Source organism: Girardinichthys multiradiatus, chromosome 7 (assembly GCF_021462225.1).
Source record: "Girardinichthys multiradiatus isolate DD_20200921_A chromosome 7, DD_fGirMul_XY1, whole genome shotgun sequence".
NCBI lineage: Eukaryota > Metazoa > Chordata > Actinopteri > Cyprinodontiformes > Goodeidae > Girardinichthys > Girardinichthys multiradiatus.
Genome location: NC_061800.1, coordinates 31,294,641 through 31,300,948, shown reverse-complemented (window position 1 = coordinate 31,300,948; position 6,308 = coordinate 31,294,641).

The window sequence follows — 6,308 nt, the reverse complement described above, 5'->3', positions numbered from 1 at the left end:
CTACATTTAATTATTTTTATTTCTTCAACCTGTCTGATATAGTACTGAGTTAAATTATGGAGAGATTTTGTTAACCTTAAGCACTTCTGTGTTGTTTGAGCAGTTGTAATAAAAACTCTCATGTCAAGGATATGATTTTTTTTTAGGTTAATCAGATGTCTGATCTTTTGCAATCACAGAATAAACTACATTTATGCTTCACTCTTCTGTGTTTGCTTTGTTTGCAGTCAGCAACACCTAATTTGCTTCGACTTCACCTTTGGGTTAAATAAATGTACTTCTAACATAAGCTAAAATTAAAACTCCAGTTTTCTAGCAGTATGTTTAGAAATAATAATTTTAATATTAACCTGATTCATTAAGTGTTTGGACAGCTGCTTTTGCTGGCAATGTTCAACATTAGGAGTACAAAAACATCTTTATTCTCTAAAGCAGCAGTGGGTTTGGATGAAATAATGACAAATATTGCAACCATTATAACTTGTAAGTTAAACTGTTCAATCAAGCCTTTTTGGGGCTACATGCGTATATTTAATGTAATTTATATTAAACGGCCTGGGGATAAAACCAGAGTATGCATTTAAAAGTCCAGTTTATATCTCCATACTAACCTAAACAGTATTGCCTCCATAGACTGATATAAAATTGTATAAAATGTATAAAGAAGTGTTTTTACATGGTAATGGTAACCAGATTGCAAGAGGAAATAAAATGAAACCCTGTTTGGTGATCAGCGGACAGACGACGTCACTTTATAGGTGCGCAGCTACTGTAAGAATTTGTAAGTAACATTATTTTCACATCATGAAAGATTAGTTTCCACTGTATGAAAGGTCTGAACATCAAATGGAGACTGATGTTTAGTGTTTATGCTGATTCCTGTGGTAAACAAGCAGTTCACTTGTTTCTCTTCATCAAAACTCAACAAAACCAAGTCCTCAGTGGTGGTGTTCAGAGCGATACCTATGGCAAAGATGGACAATTTCTGCCAATTGACTGTTCCTAATAAATTGAAAATTTATATCTAAACAGCCTTTTTTCTAAGGTTACAAAAGCACAACTTTAACCTGGTTCAACAGGAATAAATACTGATGTTGGAGGTTGAAACTTAAAGAAGTGATAATGTATTCCAGTTTTAATAAGACTATATATTTATTATGGAAAGTCACCTTAGGGAATGTGATAGAAAATATATTTTATTGACTTTAAAAGTGTTGTGGTTTTTAGTGGCGAACAAGCTGGACTGAGAATTTCACAAAAGGCTAGTCTGCTGGGATCTTCATGCGCAATCATCTATCAGGTTCACAGAAATTTGGTCCCAAAATTAGAAAACATTCAATAAACAGCAGTTTTGTGCTGGAATGCTTTGTTGATTTCAAAGTACAGATGACAATAAATAATGGGGTCAGAATTTGGCTTAAAAAATATGAAGGGTGTAGTAGCTGCTTTCATAAAAACTCAGTTACAAAAAACACAGTATTTTTACACATTTGACAAAGACAAAAAACAACATAACTCAGTAAGAAATATTGCACAGTTACCTTTTAAAAGATTGTCAAGTTATATATGTAAATATGAGGCCCTTTTAACAGTTTTGAAACAAATGAAAAGAATAACTAAAGTACATTTAGGGTTTAAACTGATGTGATTGGTGTGGATAGATAAGGGAATGCCTAAGGGTCCAGCTCCATCATATTTAGGTTCTGTTGTTTACATAAAACATTAACAGGACAATTTGGTTCCCGGTTATAATAATTTGCTAAATCTGCAAGCTTTCTGCTTTGTTAGATTTCTCAAAAACTTGCTTTGAAATTTCAGATCAGCATCAGAAAACCAACTCTGGCTGTCTAAAGTTGTATTTGTCAATCTCCTTGCAATGCAAAAATAAACAAATAAATAAAGGATTTAGTTGAGCTCAAAGATATTCATACCCCTGGCAGATTTAGTTTTTTTTCCTTTACCAGCTTGTTTCTTCTAACTTAAGGTAATGTTAATATTTTAGATTGGTCAAGCCAGAGTAAAAAAAAAAATCTGTGGAGGGAAGCAAAGATTAAGATGGCAGAAGGCTTTCCAACCTCAAAAACATGGAACTCATCACCAATGATAAATCATCAAAAAGCATGAAAAAAGCTGCTTAGACGACTTACGGGTATAGCAGTGATAGGGGTTAGTTGGTGAGCTCTCAGCAAAGGTCCTTTTTCCCCCAATTTACCTGTGTAGAACGGCAAGTGTATTTGAGATCTATGGAGAAATCTAGACTAAAGCAAGCAAAGACCACAGAAATGCAGAACGACGTAGAAACTGAAGAAATGGCACCCGGAAAGAAGTGATGTTGGTGCACATGCTACAATGGATGCCCTACAAGCTAGCATAGAGGCTACCCATGGGAAATTGCTGCAAGTTTCATGAAGATAAAGATGGACGTTAACAGCGTCTGTGAAACAATTATGCAGGATATGAAACAGGAGTTTGGAAACTTCAGAGATGAGGTAAACAAGAAGTTGAAGGAGACTGGGACCAAACCGAACTACACAGAGATGGGGATGGAGGAAGTGGAGAAAAGAGTGGGAGGAATGGAGCACAAATGTTGGAGAGATGCTTCTTCAAACAATGGAGCAGCAACACTGTATGCTGGAAAGAATAAATGATTTAGAGACACGGTCCTGAAGAAACAATTTACGTATCTTCAGTGTACTGGAAGGGCAAGAGAGTGTAAACCTAACCGATTTTGTGAAGAATTTCATCAGGACCGAGCTTTCGGATATAAAACTGGGACTACATCGCTGCGATAGGTCTCCTGGTCCGAAGCAGGAGCCCCCCTGCGATCTATAATCCTATGTTTCCTTGCCTATAGTATCAAGGAGCTGGTGTTGAGAACAGCATGGATGAAGAAAGATGTACGGGCACAGGATTCTTTTTAACCATAATTACCCAGCAGATGTTAGGCAAAGGAGAAAGGAATATGCTCCACTACATAAGCAACTCAAGTACAAAGGAATCAAATTCCAAACTCCTGCCCCCTCAAGGTTTCTGTTCTTCTATGATGATGGCTTTGTCACATACAATAGCGCGACAGCAACAAAGCAGGACCTACAGAAGAGAGGTATCCTGAATACAGGAGAGACTAAAGTACACCCTTCAATCAAACTTTCGGACAGGTGACCTTTGACCTTAAGGGGGGTCATGGGTGATGGGGGCGGGGAGGTCATGGGGTCAACAGGGGTGTGTCCGAGGGGCGTAACCGTGGATGCTGATTGGTTGTCGTCATTAGGGGCGATACCTTAAATGAACCATTTAAAACACAGGGGTGTGTTTAAGGGTGTTATTAATAATCTGTATGTTTTTCAGGCGTTAATACATCTAAAAAAAGACATGCATCCTTTTATATTTTAAAGGTATAATCAACTTAATATTAACTTGTCACATGAAATCCTAATAAATGAACTGTGTAACCTGACAGAATTGTAAGTTCATTTTGCTTTACAGCAGGACCTATTTGCTGAATATATGAGCCAGTCTAAATCAGTTCAAAATAGAAAAGACCTAAAAGTAAATAAAGATTGTGCTTCCCTACATCAATGGAACGAGCAAACCTTCCACTACAGCGTCAACAGACTGGAAAGCAGGAGAAAGAGGTAAGACAAATATGAGATTAACAGAAAAACTTTACGATCCCTCAGTATACTGTTTCCAAGTTATAAATTGACTCTAGCGATGATGTGTTTGTTTTGAATCATGAGAGACTCAATTTTAGGAAAAGGAATGATAATTTTAGTTACCTGTAGCTTTTCTAAAACATTTTTTTTTCATCTTAGAGCAAAAGTTATTGAGAGACTTACTGAAATCCCAGTCAACATCAGCCTCGGCCTTCTGATTCAATTCACAAGTAATGCCAGTCCACCTCCTTTACATTTGCCGCTCCTCTTTAAATCTCTGTCTGCTCGTATGGTTAAAAAGCCCGGCAGAGAGACGCTGGAGTCGGGGATATGATCCTGCAGCCATGTCTCAGTAAAACACATGATACTGCATGCCCGGTACTCTGGCTGGGTCCTTTGTAGGGCTTGGAGTTCATCCAACTTGTTTCCCAACGATCTCACATTGTCCATCAAAATCAACGGAAGAGATGGTTTGAACTTCCTCCTTCTCTCTCTTCTCTTAGCTCCTGCTCTGCATCCACGGCGTCTCCTTTTCAACTCATCAGGGATTTGGGGTTGTAGCTGAAGTATTATTTGAGCTTTTGAGATATTAATCAGCTGCTCCCGGTTGTAAGAAACAACCCCGTTGCCATAGCAATGCATCATAACAAATGTCCAAAAATAGAAAGTATTAAGAAAAATCCTCCAAGCTGCACAGCATCCGACACTGGAGTGGACAGTCATCCAAAAAAAATCAACTGTATCCACCACAAGAGGAATAGTTCCCAAAAAAGAATAAATCAGAATCAAAAGTAACGTAGGGATGTGAGCACTAATGACCTAATTACCTTTCTAACTGATGCATACAAATCTGAGATGAAAACAAAACTGATTGGCAAAATATATGTATGTCTACAAACATTTAGGGACCACTCAACAAACATTACATTAAAATGAAATGGGAAAAAGAAGCAAATATTATGACATCAGAGGAACACTGGCCTAACATCTGCAGAACACATCTCGAAACATCTAGTTCAGGTTATTGGAGCAAATTCATGTGGAAAAATTTATTTCCATTTTTTATTACCCCAAAAATAAAATTAAAGCATTGGGGTCAATATAAGTGTGATTGTTGCTGGACACAGTGTGGAGAATTGGCAATCACTTTCACATGTTCTGGAGTTGCCCTGATATTCAACCATATTGGAGTGAAGTTGTAGAAGTAATTACACATGTGATACTTTTTAAATTGGAACATGATTTCAGTACGTTCTACTTAGGAAATATTCCAATATCCATTTCCTACAGCAACCGATACTTTATTAATATTCTGCTGGCAGCTGGTAAAAAAGCTGTAAAGAAGGTGGTCAATGAAACAACTTTAGGTGAAAAAAGAATGGATTGAACTAGTAAAGGAAATATATAAAATTGAGAACTTAACATTTTCCTTGAACCTTAAAATGGAACAGTTTAAGAAATACTGGAAGAAATGGGAAAACTACATTGAACACGGGAGCAGTATTACCGAATGCATAATATCTGAAACTAAGGAGTAGAAGCGTATGAGTAGCATGTCACACTCGTACTCGTACTCGTCAGACCGGGTCGTGGGGGCAGCAGACTCAGTAGAGACATCCAGACATCCCTCTCCTCAGACACCTCCTCCAGCTCCTCCAGGGGGAGCCCAAGGCGTTCCCAGGCCAGCCAAGAAACATGGTCCCTCCAGCGGGTCCTGGGCCATCCCCTGGGCCTCCTCCTGGTAGGACGTGCCTGGAACACCTCCCGAGGAGGGCTTCCAGGAGGCATCAGGTGTAGATGTCCAAGCACCTCAACTGGCTCCTCTCTACTCCGAGCTCCTCCCGGATGGCCGAACTCCTCACTATATCTCTGAGGGAATGCCTAGCCACTCTACGGAGAAAGCTCTTTCCTGTCGCTTGTATCCTGGATCTCGTTCTTTCAGTCATGACCCAAACTTCATGCCCATAGGTGAGGGTAGGAACATAGACTGACCGGTAAATTGAGATCTTCGCTATTCGGCACAGCCCTCTCTTCACCACAACGTACTGGCATAGCGTCCCCATTACTGCGGCAGCCGCACCGATCAATCTGTCGATCTCCATCTCCATTCTCCCCTCACTCATGGACAAGACCCCAAGATACTTGAACTCCTCCACTTGACCACCCAGCGCAGCTTTGGGTCTTGGCTAGAGGGGGCCAGCAGGACCACATCATCTGCAAAAAGAAGAGTCGAAATCCACTGGTCCCCCAACCAGACCCCCTCCGGCCCTTAGCTGCGCCTAGAAATCCTGTCCATTAAAGTTATGAACAGGACTGGTGACAAAGGGCAGCCACTGCCGGAGTCCAACATGCACCAGGAACAGGTCAGACTTAGTCCCGGTGATGTGGACCAAACTCCTGCTCCACTTGTACAGAGACCGGATGGCCCCTAATAAAGGGCCCCCGACTCTGTACTCCTGGAGCATCCCCCACAGGGCACCACAAGGGACACAGTCGAATGCTTTCTCCAGGTCCACAAAACACATGTGGACCGATTGGGCAAACGTCCATGAACCCCTGAGTACCCTGCAGAGGTGTAGAGCTGGTCCAGTGTTCCATGGCCGGGACGAAAACCACACTGCTCCTCCTGAAGCCGAGGTTTGACTATCGGCC